Source organism: Rhinolophus hipposideros, assembly GCF_964194185.1.
Source record: "Rhinolophus hipposideros genome assembly, chromosome: 14".
Classification (NCBI taxonomy): domain Eukaryota; kingdom Metazoa; phylum Chordata; class Mammalia; order Chiroptera; family Rhinolophidae; genus Rhinolophus; species Rhinolophus hipposideros.
In genome coordinates this window covers 29,152,782-29,175,720 of record NC_138060.1, presented here as the reverse complement: position 1 = coordinate 29,175,720, position 22,939 = coordinate 29,152,782, and the positions used below count along the sequence as shown (strand labels likewise).

The window sequence follows — 22,939 nt, the reverse complement described above, 5'->3', positions numbered from 1 at the left end:
CAAGCCAATACACATGGGAAGTTCTTGAGGAGAAAAATATCTCTGTGCTTTATTTGTGGTTCAGATGTGTGTGTTTATATACACGTGAAAAAAGATCTGGAAGGACAAAGAGCTAACTGTTCTGTGAGTTCATCCTGGGAAAGTGAGACTGGAAGGAAGGGAGTTTTATTTTATCTGTGGTTGTTTTTTATAAGAAGCATATATAACTTTTATAATGCAATATTTTACATTAAAAGAACATTCTTCAAGGCTCAAGTTCAGGCCCCGACTCCCACAGGAAACCTCCCCACACTCCCAGATCTGTTATCCTGTCCTATCCTGAACACCCCTTGAGGAAACCAGAGTCTCCCCCCACCACTGCCAAGTCCATTACCACGTGTCATCTGATGCCACCTATTCATCTGTGCATGAACAGAAGGGCAAATGAAATTTTCCTGTTTGGCTCAGAACACAGCCCCATGGCTGAGGGTCTTCAGCATTAAGTGCCCCTATTTATAGAGAAAGCACCAAGATGCTTCTTAAAAAACAAACTAGTGGTCCTGGAACCCTGATCCCACCATTCCACCCTCCCTTATACACAGACTACAAGGTCAAGGTCATTGATGGGAGAGGCACTTCTTTGGGGAGGTGGCTGTGTGTGAAAAGGGAGGTGTATGTTCCTATCTAACCGGGGCCAGGTGAGGAAGGCTCTTGGGGCACCACGGAAAGATGGAGGATGCTGCCAAGTGCCTGCCCCATGGCTGCCCGAGAGCAAAATGTGGGGAGACTGTTCTTGGAAGACCGGGCCATGGGTTGTCAGGACTTTGGGGGAGAGGGGTCACAATCTCCTGGACACCCCTGGAGGTGAGAGGCTGAGCAGAGCAGCCCGTTAGCCTCATGAAGCAAGACAGCCACAGAGTTTGCAGGGCCAAGGGTGCGCCTCCCAAAGGCCAAGCCAGTGCCACGGAAGGAAACGGGCTAGCACCACCCTAGGGCACAGCCACGGAAGGAAACGGGCTAGCACCACCAGAGGGCACAGCCGCCAAGGCAAGGGTCCCAGCCGAAGGAACAGAGCCCCGTGTGGTGACCAGAAGTGTCCCAAAACGTCAGGAACGTGGGCAGTGAGGAGCCCTCTCCTGAGGGGCTTCTGAAAACCCCACACATGGACCTACAAGACAGTCAGCATATCTCTGCCTGTCCCTGGGCACCCTCCACACCCAGCCCCAGGGGCAGAGAAGGAACCACAGCAGCAGAGCCCACTAAGCAAAAAAGCTTTGGCCCTTTTCTCTTGTTCTCCCTCCTCCTGCCCACCCCAGAAGACCCAAGATGAAGAGAGAATGAGGACGAGTCGCAGGCCGCAGCTGAGCTGGGGGACGAAGACCCTTTGGATGGGAGAGAGGCCAAAGTGGTGATTTCGTTGGAAAGGATTTGCTGCTGCCTGAATGTGAGTCGCTACTGTCAAGACGACCGTTCCCTATAGCTAAAGGGACCGAGGGTCCACCATAGCTGTTGTCAGGGGTGGGGAAGGAAAGCCAACAGAGCATGTCTGACGGCTGTGCCTGGGGAAAATAAATTCTTGTTTTGTACCCCAGTGTCCGGATTACAGATAAGATTACACCTAAGATCACACCGGATTACATCTAAGATTCCAGTTACAGATAAGTATGTGTATCCCAAACAAAATATCATCGTTTGATAGGAAAGGGTTGGATAGCCTATGTGTCTGGCATCCCCTTGTCCAGTGCAGGGAGCCCACAAAATGCCTTAGAAATCTGTGTTGGTCGAGCTGGGCGTGAGGGGTGGGGCTGGGTGGGAATGATGGGGTTCAGCAAAACTCACAACCAAGGTAGCCGCCCTTGGCCCCGTTTGGAAACCTTGACCTCAGTTAAACAATATTTTTTTTTTTTTAACAGAGTGACTCTATGCTTTTTTTTTTTTTTTAAGATTTTATTGGGGAAGGGGAACAGTGTGTACTTCCAGGAGTTTTTCCAAGTCAAGTTGTTGTCCTTTCAGTCTTAGTTGTGGAGGGCGCAGCTCAGCTCCAGGTCCAGTTGCCATTTTCTAGTTGCAGGGGGCACAGCCCACCATCCCTTGCAGGACTCAAGGAGTTGAACTGGCAACCTTGTGGTTGAGAGCCCACTGGCCCATGTGGGAATCGAACCGGCAGCCTTTGGAGTTAGGAGCACGGAGCTCCAACCTCCTGAGCCACTGGGCCACCACCCACCAAACATTCCTTCTGTTAGTATCTTTAATACGTTTTCATAAAATCGCTGAGGAAGTTTAGAAAATACTGCCCTATGCATCACTGACCCAGAACCCGCCAGGGACAGCTTCTCCTAGCGCCCAGCTGTGGGACCCTCCTTTCTCCTGTTCCTTTATTCCAGAAACATTTCAATGTGAGTACTCTGCAGCATTGTACTAGTTGCTGGGACAGGAAACAAGACAAGCACTGCTGTTTTCCTTCTAGAGTTTACGCTCGCTCGTGCGGGAGAGTGACAGCCGGTGAACAATGACTGGGAGCGGAGAAGTAAACAATGAGGGCAGCTGGGGGCTTTGGGAGCCTGTGGCAGGAGTACCTGATGCGGTCAGGGGTTTCAGAGAATGGGGGTCGCTGAGGAAGGGACATTCAAACTGAGAACTGGAAGATGAATACAAAGTAGTGGAGAAGAGAGAGAATGGAGGGAATTCCAGGCTGGAGAAGCAGTATGCGCAAGACAGAGGAAAAAGCTTTGCTACTTTCCAGACCTATGGTTCAACCCTTAACCCCAGTGCCACCAGACACTCTGGAGGAAAATATACACGTTTCTGGAGGAAAACTGCACGTTAGAAGTTTCTTGAAAGTTCAAATATACATCGGCAATCTCTTTGTTTTGCAGGAACCACTAACATTTCCACTTCATGCAGAGTCTACCGACTTTAAATTACTTAACAGCACCACCACTGCCAGTCTGGACACCTAATACCTCATCAAGAGAGGAGGCATTGATGGATGTGCCACAGTTTTCCTTTATTGCATGGCTCAATCTATCATAATGTGTTTTATAAATTAGTATTCTTAAATTTCCATCGTGAGTCGGTGTCTTTTGATTTATATAATACAGATCTAATTTATGGATCATTGCAGTAATTTATAACTCAGATAACTAATTTGTCGACCCAGCACCAAAATGTGTAAGTCACCTAGCACTTTTCTCAGATGGGTCCTAAATGATTTGGGTGATTTATACTGACAGGGCATGAAACCATGGAAAGCCCTAGGGTTTGATCACTCTGAGAATCACTCTTCTCAAAGTCCCAAAAGGAGAATGGTCAAATGACCTTGAACCCACACATCCCAATCCAAGTAATTTACCCTAAAGGAAATAAATAGAGATGGCTGTCAGTATGCCTCTTGTAGTACAATTTAGAATGGCAAAAGGTTGGAAATAATATAGATGTCCAGTAACAGGAAATAATTTCACCAACTATGAGTCTTCAGCTAAATGTATATATCGTTAGGCAGCAAATAAAAATGATTTCCAGAATGCAGTGGTTCTCAATCAGGGATGATTTTGCCTCCAAGAGAACATTTGGCAATGTCTGGAGGCATTTTTGACTGTCACAACTGGGCGATTGGGGTCTACTAGAACCTAGATCAGAAGTGCTACCAAACATCCTATAATTCACAAGACAACTTTCTATAACAAATAATGATCCGGTGCAAAATATCAATAGTACCACAGTTGAGAAAACTTGCCGTAATTACAAACAGCATATACAAGGTGTTTTACTGATATAAGAGAACAAGCAGAGCACAAAACTGTATCCAGGCTATAACTTCATCTATAAAAATTGTATATGTATATGCACGAGGACCAGAGAAGGACAAGATAAAAAGAAAGCATATGTATTGTTTCGAGGGTGAAACTATGGGCAAGTTTAAATTTTACTTTATTTTTGCAAATCAATCTTTCAAGAAATAAAAATGGACAAAGTACTTATGGTAAATTAAAAATATGAGACAGGAAAGAGATGAGAGGGTGAAAGAAAGAGAAATAAAAAAAACAAAACTCACTCAAACACAAAACAACAGAGTTAGGCACATAGTTCACCAATCTGAATGAAACTCAGAATCCTTTATAAAGATGTTTAAATCAAAATGCAGCTCCTCACTATGAAATGACCCTTTTATCTCTGGTAATGCTCCTTATGTGATATTAATATAGCCACGGCACTTTGTTTGTGTTTAGACTTACATGGCATGTATTTTTATTCGTTTTACTTCAGCCTCCCTGTGTCTTTGCATTTCAACTGTGTATCTCTTAAACAGCATATGTTTGGGTCTTGCTTTCTTATCCAATCTGAGAATCTCTGACTTTTAAACAGCATGTTTAATCCATTTACATGTAATATAATTCTTTTTCTACTTACCTCCACTGTTCTCTTCCTTTATTCCTCCTTTCATTTAGGTTAATCAAGTATTTTTTAGTTCTCCATTCTATCTCCTCCACTGGCAATTTAACTATAACTCTTTTTGTTTGTTTTTTGTGGTTGCTCTCATGATCAAAATATGTGTTCTTATACAGTCTGTCTGGAATCAATATTACACCACTTCCATTATAATGAAACTTACAAAGTATAGTTCTCTTTACACTCCTTCCTGCCCTTGTACTGTTGTTGCATATTTCATTTCTACATACATTGTAAACGCCACAATACATTGTCATCATTTTTGCTTTAAACAGTCAATTGGCTTTAAGAAATAGAGAAAATAAGGAAAAACAGTATTTGCTATTTACCATTTCCAGTGGTCTTCTTTCCTTCTTTGAGATTTGAATTTCCTTCCACCTGAAGAACTTCCTTATCATTTCTTGTAGCGTAGGTCCACTGGCAACAAATTCTCTCAGCTTTCACCTGAAAGTATTTTATTTCACCTTAGTTTTAATTTTTTTAACCAACTTTTCATTATAAAAGCTTTCAAATAAACAAGAAAGTAGAAAAAGTTACACCATGTAATCACTACCTAGATTCTACATGTCAACACAAGTGCAAGGCATGCATCCTAAACCTCACTCCATTTCCTTCCGATGCTGGTGGTCCCCAGTCTGTCATGGGCCACTGCCGCAGAAACTGCTTGGGGACTCTTTAATGTTTAATTTAACTGAATTCCATTCACATTTACTGAGCATCCACTATGTAGTAGAGACTGTATTATGTGTCACGAATAAGACCTGGGACACAGTCCTTGTGGAGGTCAGAACCCAGGGAGGGAAGCAGACATACCAATCAATGTCTATTTGTAGCAAAGAAAACATTGGAAATAAACTGAATGTCCATGGTATGGAAAAGGGATGGAAACGGCACCATGATGTATTAAATGTAAAAAGCAAGGTAGAAAATATAGTACATTACCTTCCACACAAAAAAATGGAGGAAAAATAGAGTAATATATTAATGCTTGCTTATATAAGCAAAAAGACACTCTGGAAGGACACCCAGAAATCTAATAACAGTGGTTCCTGTGGCTGAGGTTGGAGGAGACTAGGCAGAGGTTAAAGGTGGAAAAGGAGAGTTTCACTTGTTTTTTATTTAATTTATTTAATTGTATTTTATAACTGAATTTTAGAACTATTGAAAAACTTAAATTAAGAAAATAAATGGGATTACAACCCATGAAAACAGTCTTAGCATTGCCTCCCCATATGAAGAGTATCCCTGTTGTTTCTTCCTTTTCCATCCCACCCCAGTCCTAGGTCCCTGAAGGATGATGATAAACAGTGGTGTGGAGAAACAGTTGGTAACAGGGGTCCTGCTCTTCTTCTTGTATGAGAGATCAGATTCCCATCAATCTGACACCCCCTGAGCAACCTGCAATCTGAAATGGTTTCATGCAGTCTCCCTCAAAACCAGGGCAGCAACTTCTCTTCATTTACCCACCTGCCCCCATCAACAGCTAAGCAGATGATTTCAAAGCAAACCTGCAGAGGCTGCTGGACTCTCAAAGGCAACAGAGGACTCTGAAGGCCATGCTCAGTGAAATGTTTTTGCTTCTTGCCTTTACCTCTTTAATTACAGCATAATTTGCATTTATATGATTTCATTCTGCCAGTTTGTGCGCAGCACTGATGGTGATCAACATGCTGCAACTTCCCATCCGAGCTGGGGAGTCAGGAGGGCGACTGCCATCTCAGATAAAAGCCTTTCCAATTAAACAGTTCATTGGACGTGTCATGGCTTGAGGATGTCATCCTCTGATGTGCACGTCTCATGGATATTTCTGTACACCCATCATCGTAGGAAGGTCTTAGTGCAGAAGATGTTTGGAGAATTAGGCTCCCCCACTGAATGGCTGTAATGACACTGACTTGAAAATGGGCCTCCTTAGACTTGCCGGAGAAGCAGAACTATTCCCTTAAGTGGATCGTCCTGGGCTTTACTTTCCCAGGTCTTATGTCTAAATGGTATCCGATACTCCACGAGATGAAACATGCCAAAGATATTGACAAAATAACGTCGGATCACTATCAGGGTTCATCTACTGAGAGCAACGTGTCTGAAGGTTTCTCCAGTCAGCACATGGCCCCTGCTCTAGACGGTGTGGCTCACGTGGCTGATGTGGTTTACCTGGCCAGCCTGGCTCACCTGGCCGACTAGCCTGGTTGAAAATGCAAGGCCAATAATTGTTTATTTACAACCAAAATACCAGGAAGAAAATTCACCAAAATACCAATGCTAGTTACCTCCGGGTGGTCTGATTACTGGTGTGTTTTTACCTTCTTTTTTGCGTTTTCCAGGTAGTTAAAGATTTTTAACCATTCGCTACATTTTATTTTTATAACAAAATATTTTTAAATAATACTTATAGCTATAGAAGGGAAAATAAACAAACTGAAAATGTTCATTTACATTCTAGAGCCACAAGCATGACAGTGTCTGACTGGATCCTGTACCTTTCGGGCCATCTAACAAGCCTATAACATTTAGTCCTCCCCATTCCATCCCATGCCACTCCACCCTAACCAACAAGTGTAAACTTTGAGTGTACCAGTGCCAGCCAGCAACCACTCAGGACCACAGCACCTTGTTCCAGAACTGCTTCCGTTTCTTCCACGTCCAGCCTGAGTTCTGATTGTCCATTCAGACCCCCTTTTACGTCGCTCCCCCTGTGCCATGGTCTTGAGGTTGATTTTGACTTTGACTCAGACCCTGGTCTCTGATTCTTTCTACCCCCGACCACTGCAAGAAGCCCACTCCTAGTACTGGCCCCCCAGTTGGACTCTGGCTTTTATAGGGGAAGGAGATTTCATCTACAGGTGAGATTGTGCCAAATGACTTGAGCCATCCTTTCCTGGGACCCTAGTTAGTGAGTTGCTACATCAGAAAAAAAAGGCATGGATGCAGCTTTTCCTAACTTCCTCCTCCAAACACTCATTATGGTTCTTCTTTAAACTTGAGGCTTCAGTGAGAAGGATTACCACAAGAAAGTGTTGCCTCAGAAGGGACCCCAGGGGGAGAATGAAAAGTCTGTGAGGGTTAGACATGTCTGATGCTTTAGAGTCCACCAACCCTGGGGCTGCCCCTCTCCCTGGACTAAATGGTACTTCAATTATTTTTAATTAGGATAAAATGAAAGTTTTCAAAACCCTAGGTGGCCTGAGGGTCTCATATGCCTTTTAATTCTGTCAAATGCAAAATCTAAGCACTATCTTGCTGTAACCTACATTCTGCCCAACCATTTCCCTACATACCATGTTTCCCCAAAAATAAGACCTAGCCAGACCATCAGCTCTAATGCATCTTTTGAAGCAAAAAATAATATAGGACCAGGTCTTATTTTAATATAAGACACGGTATAATATAATATAATGTAATATAATACCAGGTCTATAATATAATATAATATAATATAATATAATATAATATAATACTGGGTCTTATATTAATTTTTGCTCCAAAAGACGCATTAGAGCTGATTGTCCAGCTAGGTCTTATTTTCAGGGAAACATGGTAGCAGAACACTTCCTACTCTAGAAGTCCTTGACCCCAAATCTCTCCCTCAGTGACTGAAGCCAGTGGCAAAGCGATTGCCTGCAACTTTTAGTTGAATCCCCACAAACCCAAGCAAACTCTCCAGGAAAAGGTGGACAGGGTCATTGAATATCATGGAATATCATGGAAATATCAAGGAATATCATTGAATATCATGGAAAAGGTGGACAGGGTCATTGAATATCATGACCCTGGGTACTACTTTTTCCGGGTAAAAATTGTGCGTTCAAGGAACACTCCAATTGCAACTTCCATTTCCCTTCTTGGGAGTCAAAAGAACACATTTCTCTTTAACTCATTACTTTCTGTAGAGCAGTAAAAGCCAAATATAAATTCCTTTTGATATCGACTACATAGATATCAAAAGATTAAATAAGTAGGATTTCTAAACAAAGGAGCTTTAAACAGGAGAATGAGAATGATGTTCTCGCTCCCCCATGTGGATATGCAGCAAACCTTCCAAGCTAGGGTGCCGTGTTTTTGGTCTACTTTAGACCAAAAAAGAGTCTAAAATTATTAATGCTATTTGTTCTTACAAGAAAGGAAAATCATATATGGCCATACCAGGAGTTTCAGGCCCCATTTAGGGACTCAGCTAAAGAGCCCATATAATACTAACAATAGCCTTTGGCTACTGCAGGCACCCACTGCCATTTACACCTCAGTAGACATCATGATTTAGGCAAAATCTCATATTTTTAAAGTATCTGCTAGCAAAGGACATGCATGGCATGTTCCAAAAACAGGAATTTGATTATAAATGATCAAGATTGTCACTTCTAGCTCTTTTTGTGGAAATCAAGCCACTTTATTTCTCTGTGGCACTCTACTCAAGGTCCCGCTCACCAGAATGTTCTGTTCATTGGTGCAAAAGCATGAATAAACCACAAAACTCTCAGGCAGCAGACTCCAACACCCTAGCAATACCTCTCAAAACACAGTTGTCTGGAAATTCCAGCACCAGTCAAAATGAATTAAGTCCTCCTTAACCCTCCCTCCCACTGATACAACTAAAAATTTAGGGAAAATACGAAAAGCAACTATTTGCAGACTCTGAAAAGTTAACAAAAGTAGATTAGGGAAGGGAGCCAACATTTAAAGAGTGATCCATTTCAGCAAATGAGATTCCTTGTTTTTCCTCTTTTATCTTCTGACTTTGACCAAAGGCTGGTGCCACTGCAGAACCATGCAGCAGAAAGGGGTCCTAAAACACAGAGAGAAAAACAGAGCAGAAGACATGGGGAAAGGGCTTCTAGGAGTTAAAAGAGTATGGAGAAAATCAGAAAGGAGAGAGCTAGTGAAGGGAACCTCCTAATTCTGTCACAAGTCCCAGGATGACCTCTAAGCTGTGTGTGCACAAGGTCAACCCAAAGCACATAGCCAAGACTTTGAAATCTGAACTGCAATATCATCCACTGCCCATGTCCCAGAGAAGCATATGCATGGAATAGACCCGAAGGAGCATAACAAAGGCTTTGAAAACCAGATTAACGTTCGAACCACTGCCCAGAGCTGGCAAGAGAGGACTTGCAGTTTGAACCCAATCAGACTGACTGCCTGCTAAAACAACACAATCAACATTCTGCAGAGAATTTAACAGGACCCAAAGATTCACGACATAGTGTTCCAAATGTCCAAAATTATTATAATACAAAAGTATTCAACATACAAAGAACCAGGACAATGTGACCAATTCTCAAGAGAAAATACAATCAACAAATGCCAATTCTGAGATGATTCAGATGTTGGAATCATCAAATACTTTAAAAGAGCTATTTATAAACATGCTCAACATGGTACAGGCAAACACTCTTGAAACGAATGGAAAGGTAGACATTCTCAGCAGAAAAACAAAAACTATTTTTTAAACCAAAATTTCAAAACTAAAAAAGAGAGTACGGATATGTGACTATTTAAAAGTCACTGAATGAGTTCAAAAGCAGAATGGAGATGACAAAGGAAAGAGTGAGCAAACTTAAAAATAGATCAGTAGAAATTATCTGATCTAAACAACAAAGAAAATAAAAGATTAAAAAATGAATACAGCCTGAGGAACCTATGGGACAATACCAGAAGGTCTAACATTGTGGCATTGGAGTGCCAGCATTAGAAGAGAAACAGATTGGTGCAGAAAAAATATGTGAAGACATAATAACCAAATATTACATTTTATGAAAGATGTGGAAACGCACCTCTCTTATATATGGTCAGAGAATGGAAAGATGTATGCTCCATGGGAACACTCACCAAAGGACATCCCCTGCAGAGGAGACTCTTCATAACATGGGCAAGCCGAAATGTTCCGTAGATTAGATATCCATCACCCATCGTATGCCCAACAGGTGCTGTACAAAGTGGGCATGTTGGCAGGGATAGCAGCTACACACAGGCAACACACCAGGGACTCTCCCGACCAAGGCTGACTTAGCTACTGCTACTACCAAGGGTCTAACTGCCAACAGCAAAGCCCCTAGGATGGCACAATTGCCCACAGGGACTACCCAGCCACCAAGTGGCAAGTCGATTGCATTACACCCACTTCATCAGGGGGCAGCAGTGTGTCCTCACCAGACTAGGTACATATTTTGGATATGAATTTGTCTTCTCTGTGATGCTTCTGCCAATTTGGCAATTTCTTACAAAACGAAACATACTCTTACCATACAATTCAGCAAGTGTGCCCCTTGATATTTACCCATAAGAGCTGAACAGTTATGTCCACACAAAAACCTGCACAGGGTTTTTTGTGGCAGCTTGGGATATTTATGGCAGCTTGATTCATAATTGCCAAAATTTGGAATGAACCAAGATGTCCTTCAGTAGGTGAATGGATAAATAAACTGTGGTCCATCCAGACAATAGAATATTATTCAGCAGTAAAAGAAGTGAGGTATCAAGCCATGGAAAGACATGGAGGAACCTTAAATACATATTACTAGTGAAAAAAAAAAGCGAATCTGAGAAGGCTACATACTGTATGATTCCATTATATGACATTCTGGAAAAGGCAAATCTATGGAGACAAAAAAAATGTGGTCTATCTTAAATGAATTATTTTTGCAATCAGTTGGTTACAAATAGAAGTTAATGGTCCAGAAATGAAGGTTTACAAGTCATGACATTATAACTGTGAAGGCCTCAGCCCAACAGGAGAAGACTCGCCAAGGCTCTGAGAAAGCTTTAAGAGCCAACCTAGCAATTAATCAACAAACATCTTTTTATTCGCTTTACACCTGAAAAACACACATGGAGTTCACCACGGAAAAGAACACAGCAGAGATGTGGCCACACGGGGATGACCATCAGGTTGGGGAGATGTGGCACACGTGAGGGACAGAGGTGGCTGTGCAGGGTACATCTGTGCACCCAAATAAGTGTGGGCAGAGGAGCAGCAGGAGCAGCAGCTGCTGAGGCAGCCCAGGGACGATGGGAGAAGGGGGCTACAGATAGAGAAGCACGAAGTGAACGTTCCTCCTTCCATTAACCAGTGGCATCACCACATGTGCCCTCGCTCACCTCGACTTGAAATATCAGTCCTGTTTGCTTCCTCCTTCACCCCCTGACCCAGACAGCTAGAGGGTCCTGGTAGATCTTCCGTCCTGAACCACTGCAGAGCCCCTTAGCCCATCCTCACACTTCTGTGCACAGTGACGGCCTTAGCTCGGGTTTCCTGGAAGCAGAGCCTCTGATGGGGATGCTTGTTTAGGGGATTTCTTGGAAGAATGTGCTCAAAGAAGGGAGACGAGGGAAGCAGGATGAGGCAGAGGAAGAAACTAAGCCAAAATGAGACCTAGGCTTGATCCCTCAGGTAAGTTCAGGGGCAACAGTTGTACCACAGCTGATCCCCCCTGGAGATAAAGTAGGGTGCTTCCTGTGACTGTCACCCATTGACTTGGGGGGGTCCAGGGCATGTAGTTTTTCTCAAGCAGAGTGGCTCAATTTAGCCGAGGACCACTCTTTAGAAAACAGAACAGCTGTGAGCTGTTCGCAGCAAAAACTCAGAAGCTGGGATATGGCATCAACAGGAAAAAGGCATGTGGGCAGGGCACCAGCAGCGCCCACTATAATGACCTTTGCAACTAACTTCTCTGATTTCATCGTGTTCGATTAAAATTGTCAGGTGATTCCAGCTGCACTGGGCTGGGGCAGGGGCATGTAATCCAAACTTTCTCCATCTTCATGGAAGACCATCACATGTAAGGCAGATAAAATCACCCTCCCTAATCTCCCTCTCTCCCTCTCTCCCTCTCCTTCTCTCTCTCTCATCCACAGACGTGAAGTAGGCCAGTGGGTGAAAGCACTCATACAGAATATTCCATTTCCATGTCCTAATCCGTTCATCGTAGAGTGATCCAAACTGCCTCTATGGGTTGATCAAAGCACGCTGACGAAGGCACCGCCTCCGCTGTCCCTCTGGCTCGGAAGATGCTGCCACTGCGGTTCTGTTGTCTTGCCTCCCGCCCTGAAGGGCTCCGAGAAGCTAGGCTGACATGCAAACGGACCAGCAGGCCACCAGGCATGACATCCCAGCCTGCTGTCCTTTTATCCCACACGTCCAATCGGGCTGCATCATCCTCAGTCTTCTCAGGGGGATGGGGGCCAATGCGGTCTGATGGAAACCAGAAGGTGCTGTCAGCTCCTGTCTCTGGGACCTCTGGGATCAACATACTTCTCCCAGACCATGACCACAGCCGCACACGGGGACATCAGGTTGGAAGCAGAGAGAGTGTCAGCCAAGCAGAGCCACCATTGAAAGATGACAACAAGCCATGCAGAAAAGCGCTGGTGCCCTGCACGGGCTGGAGGAGGGAGGCCCTGTCCCCTAGGGGCTGGCAAAGCCGGCCACTCCGCCAAACGCCTCTGGATCAGATGCCCACAGAGCACTACCCAAACTGTAACCATCACAATGTCCCCTTCATAAAGTGGGGTGCATGAATGCTTATGCCACACCAGGCAGTAGGTACTGATCTGCCTTTTCCATAAGATGGGAATCTGAGGCTTTGAGAAATGAGGTCACCAGCCCAAGGCTACCTGCTCGCCCCCCAGACCTGAGATTCACATCCAAACCTATTTTTTTCTCCTCACCAGTCTACTCCAGTGAAAAGAAAACATGACAGAAGAGGAAACAGAAAGGCTCAGATGAGAAAGACTAGGTCCATGTGAGAAGGCGGTAAGGAGGTGTTAATACAGGGATTTAATGCCCCCCCATCGCTGCCGTTTCATGTTGTGCTTCATGAAGCAGGGAGGGGCGGGGGGTCTCTTTGTACAGCTTTGGAATCCAGAGAAGGAAGGCTGGCAGGGGCCCACTAAGGAGGAAAGCACAGGCACAACGTGTGGAGTGAACCTATGGGCGTAACCAGCAGAGCAGAGCAGGCAAGCAGGGAGCAGACCACAGAGGGAAATGTGAGGCAGAACCAGGCAGTAAGGGGCATGGAGGGGAAAGCGAAAGACTTTGATGGGAGCCGGCAGGGGCTTCAGAAGTGGAGACGCTGACCATTGCTCCATTCCCATCTCCGGTATGGCAGCTAGCTTGCAGGAGACAATAAATGAATAACTGAGTAACTGAAGGGAAAATGCTGGAGATCCAGATAAAGGTGTGGTTGACGAAAGCTACCCTGCTGAGAGCCAACCCATCTATCACCTCACTTACCAGAGAACGTTCTTCTCCAGACAAGGCAGAACCGGGGCTGTTGCTGCCCTAAACCAGCAGGCCCGTCCTGCAAGCCGGAGCCGGGGCCAGCTGCTCGCTCAGGAGTCCTGCCGGCTGGCTCCTACCAGCCTTAATGAGATGTGATTGCTGGAGGGAAGCGGCTAATTGCATGATGTTTTATTAATCCTTTCTCCATGAAATATTAATTGTAAACTTTCATAAACACAAAGAAGTGTCTGCCTTTTAATGGCTCGGGTTTGCAGTATCTCCAGATGAATGTTTGAGAGTTCCCCGTTGAGGGACAATGGTGACAAGCATGATGCCAGATCCTGGAGAAGGAGCACAGCTGACAGCCCAAAACTCAAGGGGGTGTCAAAAATGCCTCCCCACCCAGCAGCTCAGGTGCTGTCCACAGGGAGGGAGACGGGTGCATTGTTACTTAGGTGCTATGCAATGAATTAGGCCAAGGAGAGAGTTCTGTTCAAATACCCAGCCCACTGTGGACCAAAAGGAAGTAGGACACCAGCAAGAGGAAGCTATCAGCACCAACATAGCAAGGGTCCCCTAAGACTGCGTCACCTGGGGGGCGGGGAGTGGAGCATCAAAGAGAAACACGAGCCTTAAGCCAGAGGAGCTGACTGAATTCCGGGGAGGTTGTCCCCAGAAACAGGAGGGAAGAGACTGGCTTCCAGGCAGGGATGAAGTGAGACATCCATCTCCATCCCAGGGATGGAGAGAGCTTTGTGAGGACCCTCAGCCCACTTCCCACCTAGTCCTACAAGGCTGCAGTGCGATGCCGGCTAGCATGGAGCCAAGACCCAAGCATTGCATCCTCCACCCCCCTTTCTCCCTTCTCCGTGACTGGGAGAAGCAGGAATGGCCACTCCTCTAAACCATCCCCACACCAGAACCCAGCACCAGACTCAGAGACTAGTTCCACAGGAATAAGACAAGTGATTCCAGGACCACGTGAGAGGCAAAAGGGTCACTGGGATATATCCCCAACAGCCAAAGGGAGGAAGGGCTGCCCCTCCAGCCGGTTCCTGAGAAATGGGAGGGCCACAGCGAGCCCAACCCCCACACTGCACCAGCAAAGGCCCTCAGGGACTAGAGCCAGCCTGAAGCAGAACAGGGTCTGCGACAGTTCCCACGACCAACATGGAGGAGGCTAAAGAGGGAGCCCTCACCTCTCATCTCTCTTCTCTGCCCCCAAACACCTGATGAGATGCCCTTGCAGGGAGAGGAGGTAATCTCGGGACCAGACCACACACCTCCTCCTCAGTCTAAGAAGGTAGGGCCACAGCTGCAGCCTGCACGGGACAAAGAGAAGAAATTGTCCAAAAAGTTTGAGACCAAAGGAGATATTATTATTACATTTCATTGTAGAGATGGGGAAACGGGCACAGAGAGATCAGGTCACTTCCCAAGATCTCACAGCTAGTAAGTGACAGAGCAGAGAGGCACGCTGTCAGCTGGGTCACCCCGCGTCTGCCTCACAGCTGCTACCCTGATCTACGCAGGTGGTGATGATGATGAGATGATAACAACACCCTACAGACTCCTCAGAGGCAGACGAGACCTAATGAAGACTTCAATGTTCGAAGCATTGATAAGATGGCAATGCCTCCGTCCCCACACATCATTAAAACTAAAAATGATGGTACTCGGTGAAAATAAGTCACAACATTTTCATGTACACTGAAATTAAAATGGCTTTTCTCTAGAGAGTACGATTACAAAATTCTGGAGGAGTTCATTCAAGCTGAACTTTTTGCAACATTTTTTCCATGAGCCTGCTTGGCTGGTGACTTAAATACAGGTTTGGCGCCTCCCGGCGCTGAGGGCAGGGTCCAGGCCCAATGTTTCCATCTCCCCAGTGTCCAGTAGAGGGCGTCGCCTGTTCCTCCCCTGTAAAGGTTTGTTGAATGAATGCTTAACTGTGTTTCCCAATCTAGTTGGGTTGCCAAATGAAATGCAGGCTGCCTAGTTAAACTTGGATTTCAGATAAACAATAACTTTTGAGTATAAATATGTTCCATGTAATATTTAACAGGCATGCTATATTTCTGTTAGCTACACCTGGCAATCTTACTACCTTCTAGATAGACTTCAGAGAAGGGAAAATGAGGAGGGCTTGGAGCAGAAGAAAGGGCTGTCATGGAAGAGATAGAGGTTGAGCTGATTCTAGAAGGTAACATAAAGTACAATGTCAATGGCACCTCCTAGACTTGTGCCACCCTGGAAGACGGAGGGCATTCCTGGCAGGAAACCAGCCTGATGAAAGGTCTAGGGGCTGAAGTGAGCATGGCAGGGCGGAGGGCAGGAGGACAGCTGCCCGGAGCGTCTACAATGTAGCATTTCCAAACAACTTGCACTTCTCCAATTGCCCATTTCCCTTCGTGCTCTCCTGTGCTCTCCCTCCCATCAAGCCTTTGACTTTGCAGTTCTGCCTGAAACTCCTTCTCCTCTTCTCTACCTCGTGTGCTAAAGAGCTCCACTGTGTCATCTGACTAGTTTCTGCCCCAGACACTATGTGTCGATCTTAAGAAACCTCCCAATGCTTGAATGACTTTCCTCTAATCTCACAGCCTGCCTCCACCAATAGTTAAAGGAAGCAGAGGGAGAATCATGCAACGACCCTGCGTGACCATCATTTGAGGTCATGCCTGCCCGTGTGAAGCCCCCCAAGCTTGTGCCTGGCTTGTAGGGCCGTGACCAGAGGTCACCTACGGAGGCATAGCCCTGCTTTCCTGACACGAGGCTGACAGAAATGGGCTTCATTTCCATCTTGAGGATCTTTCTTCAAAAATGTTCCCGGCAAGGGTTTAATAAGCCTAAGATGTGATTACCCAGTTACATGCTGCCCTGAACCGTTCTGACCGGGCCAGTTTTTAATTCCCGGCCTCTTCCCTACACGGGCCCTTAGTGCAGCCCACAGCCATGTCCCACACCCCAGTGCACGCTCTGCCACGCCTTAGACAGCCACCTCACGCCTTCTCCTCTTTCCTCACAGCGCCAGCCCCTCCACATCCCTATGACCATCTGACCGCCGGGCGTCTCATTTCAATGAGGAAATAGAAACCATCAGGAGACAGTTCCTGTCCTGCCCACCCCCAGGCCCCTACCCAGCTGCCCTCCTTTTTCGCAGGAATAAGCTGCCCCTGCTCCTGTCCCTTTGGTTACTGGATCCCACCTTCTCAAGGACATCACTCCTGCAGTTCTCACCCTCTCCCTAATCATTATCCTCCCTCTCTACCGGATCCTTCCCGTGAGCACACAAACAAGCTGCCCCTCTCCCACTTGGAAATATCCTTTCTTGGACCAACTTCCCCCATCAGCTGCAGCCTCATTTCTCGGCCCTTCTCCCACCACCTTTGCAGCAGAACTCCATGGAAGAGGTGACTCTAGTTCTACTAGACCTACTTTCCTCCTCTCATGCTCTCTCTATCAGGCCTTTGTCCCCACTCATCCATCACACCTGCTGCAGTGGGTCCCCAATAACCTCTAGACCTCATCTGCATCGACCTCTCAGCAGCACCTGGCAGAGGTGGCCGTTCCCTCCCCTTCGAAACACTTCGTTTACTTGGCTCCCAGGGCAGCACTCACTCCCTGTCTTTCTACCTCACTGGCTGCTCCCTCTCCATCTCCTTTGCTAGATCTTTCTTATCTCCCCATCATCCCCTAAATAACAGAGGCCCCCCGCTCCCAGGGTCAGACCTCATTTCTTCTCTCTCCAGGCTCTCCCACTTGGTGATCTCAACCCGTCTGGTGGCTTTCAATGACAACATCCCAAACTCTCCCTTGAAATCCACACTTGTGTAATGACCGGCTGCATAAAACCTCCAGCTGGATGATTGCCAGACATAACAAACTTCACACTTATTTCTTTGCTTCCCAGAACCTGTTCTTCCTGCAGTCTTTGCCATCTCAGTCAACGGCAAATCTGGTTTACCAAAATCCTTTGAGTCATCATCGATCCCTTTCTTCTCTCACTCCCATCCAAATCATCCATCCTAGCTTTTAAGTATACTCAGAATCCAACCACCTCTCCCTCTCCCACCCCGACAAGCTACCATCCTTTCCTGCCTGGACTATTGCAATAGTCTCCTAACTGGGCTCCCTGCTTCCACTCTTGCCCATCTACTGTCAGCTCTCCACACCGCGGCTAAAGGGATTCTCTTAAGTGTCAATCTTACATGAGACAAGACTACTTTATCAGGCCCACAGGTACCTCTATAACCTCAGCCACCTCTTCCCTCTTCCTAAAGCTTCAGACACCTTGCCTTCCTACAGTTCCCTGAATACTCCTAGTACACATCCTCCAGGGAGACTCTGCTCCAGTTGCTCCCTCTGCCTAAAATGCTGCCACCCTCCAACCTGCCACCCAGATAGCCAACATGACCTACCCCTTCCATTCATCAGTTTTCACTCAACAGAGAGGCCCACACCAACCTATTTAAAATAGTACACACTCACACGCATAAAAGAATATACACTCTTACTGTCTTACCTGTTTCATTTTTTGCCATTATATCTAACATATATATATATATATATATATATATATATATATATATATATATATATATCTTTTTTTATTTATTCATTGTCTGCTCATCCCTACTAGAATGTAAGCTCTATGAGATCAGGTGCTTTGCCTATTTGGCTTATAGCTATTTGGTTTATAGAGCCTAGAACACTGTTTAGACTATAGAACTTCTCAAAAAATAATAGTTATTGATTGAATAAATAAATTGATTTTCTCTTTATGATGGCAGTGGCAACCAAAGGCAACCAAGAACCTTAAGTACCTGGCAGGTTCCTAGAGCCTAAGAGGTTTCCCTCAGCAGCCTTAGGGAGGGTTTAGAACATCTCCACTCATACTTTTAGGTTTCAGCTTGTATGTCACTTCTTTTCTGACACCCTTCTCCCCTCAATAAGATTAGGCACTCTTGCTGTCTGTTCCCATAGCATCCTACATTTCTCATTTCGAGGTACTTGTCACATCATATTATAATTGTGTCTTAATTATCTTCCTTATATATTTTCTGAAGATACATATGGAATTCCCAATACATATTTGCTGAATAAATAGATGAATGAAATTGAATGAGCACTGTGTGGCCATGAAGTTGTAGCTAAGGAAACGGAGCTTGGGATCAAGGAAGAGGATGAATTGAAAAGAGCAGGGACAGAGGGAAAAAGCTTGAAATATTTCATAATAAGAAAGGAAGAAAGGAAGGAGGGAGAAGGGAGGGAGGCAGGGAGGAAAGCTTATTTTATGTCCCTGCGAAAGGTCAGCCAACTGAGTTTGGTCCTAGCAGTGCCTACCTAGCTGGCAAAATCTGGTCCAATGACCTTCTCCATGTAGCCTATAGCTCCTGCCTATGTCGCTGTGCTGCCATTTTGATTAGCCGTCCCCATGGGAATGCTCTTCCTCTAGGCAGGGAGCCCCAAAGAGGAATGGAATTGACTGTGATCATGGAGGGAGGGTGGAAAGGCAAGGAGGCGCAGAGCGGGAGACTCTTGCACGTTCTGTGGTTCTGGGGGCCAGCTGCATGCCTCTCCTCATGCTCATTCACTGGCTGCCTGACCTCATTTCTCCCCTGCGACCTGTACCCTCACACTGGAAGCGCAGCCTGTCTCATCTCACTAAAGCCTTCCCACTGACAGGACTCAGCGCAGGCCTACTTTCCATGAGGGACCTTCCAGATTAATCCAGCCTATACATACCTCTGGTTTCTCTGACTTTGTCAGTATTTATTTTGAAATATGTTGTATGAATAATTGCTTAGTATATTCTTATTGGTAGGCACATAGTAAGAGCCACATAAACAATAGAATTAGCACGAATATCACGTCATTAGATTTAACATGGCTTTTCTCCCCAACTAAAGAGTAGGCTCATCAAGGGTAAAGATCATCTATTTTCTTTCTTTTGAATCCCTCAGAGAACTTACACCAGAGCTGAACAAAACCAAGTACCCAGAAAAATACTTCTTTAAACCTATCTTGTTCAAAGTTATTGTAGAGTAAAACCAAGGAGCCAGAGATAGTTTCCCCATTGTAAGAGATGAAATGCTATCTCACAGATGTCTTTAAAATGCTATCCGTTGCCCTGGTCCTATCTGAGGAGCCTGTGTTTATTCCAGGAGAGAAGCCGTAATGGATGAAAGGTACGTTTCTGCTGAGTTAGGGGTTATCATGTTCCCTGCATCCAGGCGCCAGATTGATGGGATATGCCTGTATGATTTATAATACACTAATCTCACTGGAGAGTGAAGCACAATTAATCTTAGAATCTTGCAGCTTGCATTTAACAACTTTAGAATCTTCCCTGTGTACTTGACCTGCATAGCAAACGTCTGTGCCTCCCTCAGATGCTAGGACAACTGGGCACTGAGAACACAAAAACACCCTTTACCGTAAGGCAACAGAATGCTATGGCAAACACTTTCTTTAGACTTTCCATGATACTCCCAGGGAAAAAAGACAATATGATGACATTTTAAATTAGAGTTACAATGTTCATTATAATAATATCATTTCATATATATATATATATATATATATATATATAAAATCAAAACTACAGAAACTCCTGGTGTGTCAGAAATGTAACCATTCAACTTCTTTTCCTTTTGTTTTATGTCCTGCCAAATGTCAACAAACTAACTTTGGTCCTAGTGGTATCTACACACACAACCTAGCTGATACAATCTGGTCAAACAACTTTTTCTGTGTAGCCTACTGCACGTGCCCATCTACCTGTATTGCATTACTCACTTTTCCACCCACCATTTTAATAAGATGTTTTTGATCAGATGTCCACCTGCCATTTTGATAAGAATTCCCTTCCTCTAGGCAGGGTACCCCAAAGAGGAATGGGGCTGCTGAGAATCCAAGAAACGACAGATTCCCAGGCAACTAAAGCAGATATGACAAGGGCTGTGCACTGAGTGTCACTTTAGTCACTGGAGAGTCCCTCATGTCATGCCCAAAGTATACTTACTTTTACTTCATGTGTTAATTCCAGCAATCTTTGTTGTTGGAATCATGAGCCTTCATGAAATTCAAAGACAGGTAAACACAACAATTCAAAGACAGGTCAACACAACAACAGCTGCAAGAAAGGGCACCTAAGAAAATCTACTCACAAGATAAAAAGAGGAAAAATATTATGTATGACAAAAAGCGCCAAGCATACATTTTGGATCCTCTTCTAATGGAAGTCAACATCTTCCACTCCTTCAACAGACGAGCCATGTTTTAGTATAACATAGTCATACTAACCTCTAGTATCCAGCCATCCACACACAGCAGGTTCTTAGAGCTCAAAACAAAGCGAGAAACATGTTGGTGTTTAGAAAGATTTCCTTCCAAAATGGTTCAAATGGAAAAGGGTAGTGCTTAAAGTTTTAATTCAAATTTAGCTAAACATAAAATACTCCTTAACTTTCTAGCTAGCTAAAGTCATGAGGGATTTTTAAAAATTAGTGATTGTCTTTAAATTTGGAGGTAGAGGGTGGAGGCGGTGGAAGTCTTCCAAGGACTCTCAAACTGCAGTTCTTTAGTACTTCACAAGACAATCCCATGAAGGTAGATAACCTTGAAATCATTTTAGGGTCTTCTTGTATGAACATGGCTGCATATTTCAGCTTATTTGTCCATCCTCTCCACAAAAATCATGTGAAAGGAACAAGGATAATGGAAAAAATATCTATAAACTCTATTTCCAGTGAAACTAGAAGCCAAATATAATCTGCACACTCCAAAATATGCTTAAGCATCAACAAAAACAACAAAAATCAGACAGAAAACACATGGGAAGAAAGAGAAAAGAAGAAAAATTGACTTGTGAAAAAACTTAAAGATGGCACATCTTAAAAGTGCCGGTAGAAATAAAACTCCAGAAGGCATGTAACTCACCATGAAAGGTGAAAGCTGCATGCCCTATTTGGAACAATGTGCAGGAACTGAGGGAAGTAGAAATCACAGGAGAAATCACGCTGGAGTTCAGAGAAACAGAGGAATAACAAAGAATAATGTAGTCAAACCATATTTCCAGAAATCAGTCTTTTTGGGGAACAGCAAAGAAAGAGAAAACTTCGATTTGTGAAGTGTTGCATCATAAATATTATGTAAATAGCTGGAACTACAAAACTCCACACATTTAATGCTAAGTGATTTTTTTAAGATGAACTGGCATAGCATCTATACAAAGTTACTGTGAGGTAAAAGTTTGAGTAGAGGCGCAGAATTTACCAATTCATTCATCAAAAAAGATGTTGCTATGAAGCAAAAAAAAAAACAGTACATAAATATTTCACATGATTTTTTAAAAACTAATAAAGCAACTATCTCTCTCAAGAATATTGCAAAATAGAAATGCCAGAATTCAGGGAAGTTATAGCAAGAAAATGGGAGGAAATGAACTGTGAGCTCGCAGAACTCTAGAAAGCAATTGACAAAAAGTTTTAAAAGCCATCAGAAAAATGAACACAAAATTGGAAAGTTTATAAAAGAGATTATACACTGTATAAAAGACATTAAAGGATACAAAGGGCAGATTCCAGAGATGCAACCAAGACTAAATGAAATAAAGGTAGAATTAAAAGGGATTAGAGAGAAAATGATGGCACAGCAGGCAAAGGAGATCCAACACACACAAAACTAGAGCCGATAGGGGGCGGTGGGATGGCTCAGTTGGTTAGAATGTGAGTTCTCAACAATAAGGTTGCAGGTTCGATTCCCGCATGGGATGGTGGGCTGCGCACCCCCTGCAACTAAGATTGAAGGACAACAACTTAGAGCTGACGGACCCTGGGAAAACACACTGTTCCCCAATAGTTCCAGATAAAAAAAAAATAAATTAAAAAAAAATAATAAAACATCAAAGAAGAATTATCCTTAAAAAAAAAAAAAAAAAAAAAACTAGAGCCGATAAGGAAGAAAACAGAAACAATGAAACTGAATAAATTAAAAGAAGACTTGACTCTATATAGTAGAAGAGCCAGAACAGTCCATCAGGAGACATACCATGCAAGATTGAGAGAGAAATAGAAAGACAAAGAGGGGACAGCAGAAGGGGACAAGTGAAGGAGAAAGGGATAAAGGAAAGGTAAGAGGATAACAATCTTCTGGGCAACCAGGCAAAGAGATGAGCCTTGTAACATGGGGGAAATTCAGACCTGTCTCCAAAGCAACATTCCGCACATAAAGATGTAGTTAACAGCTGCAAGATAGAGCAAGAAAGAAACTTGTGCGCTAACGATTTTATAT

The 22,939-nt window shown here is 44.3% G+C and overlaps 1 long non-coding RNA gene across 1 annotated transcript in view; it reads right to left on the bottom strand.

Annotated features, from left to right (window-relative positions):
* LOC308507412 overlaps positions 1-22,939 on the bottom strand; it is a 134,651-nt gene that overhangs the window by 78,391 nt on the left and 33,321 nt on the right. Inside the window, exon 2 of the long non-coding RNA XR_013994877.1 lies at positions 4,758-4,872. This is a non-coding gene — a long non-coding RNA (uncharacterized lncRNA). The remainder of the gene's footprint in view (positions 1-4,757; positions 4,873-22,939) is intronic.